This window comes from Nannospalax galili, unplaced genomic scaffold (genome assembly GCF_000622305.1).
Source record: "Nannospalax galili isolate Female #2095 unplaced genomic scaffold, S.galili_v1.0 scaffold22190, whole genome shotgun sequence".
NCBI lineage: Eukaryota > Metazoa > Chordata > Mammalia > Rodentia > Spalacidae > Nannospalax > Nannospalax galili.
Window position 1 is genome coordinate 7,236 of NW_008328278.1, and position 564 is coordinate 7,799.

A 564-nucleotide genomic window follows, 5' to 3' on the forward strand; every position below is an offset into this window, starting at 1 on the left:
CAAAAATTATTCACATGTATAAAACTACTTCAAATGATGCATGAATAACTCATTTTTAAATTACACAGCAAAACAAAGTAAAGCCATCTAAATGGAGTTTCAAGGTAATTAGACTGTAATTATTCTGACAAGTGAATTAGTCCCATTTTTTTTGAAGAGTAGAAAATTACGTTCTTAAACATGTAATAATGTCATTTTTAGCTTCTCAGAAATCAAATAAAATGCACATTTAAATGATTTTTGACAGCTAAGGTTTCTTTTGTACAGTCTGAAATTAATTTGCTAGTAAAGGCTAGATCTACTAGAAGCACACAATATGCAAAGCTCTACAAAATGGTAGAACCTTTTCAAAATCAGCAGCTCTCTCACTAGTCTGAGATATTGCAAATTATTGCCATGTCTACACTCTTGAGATTCCCAGATTAGTTTTACATACTATCTGAAGTATCTTGCAAAACAGATCTTACTTAAGATAGGAAAGCACTTCTTATACTACATTACTAATAATAATCTTGAATGTAACATATTTAATTTATGCAAAGATTAACAATGCATCTTTTAAAA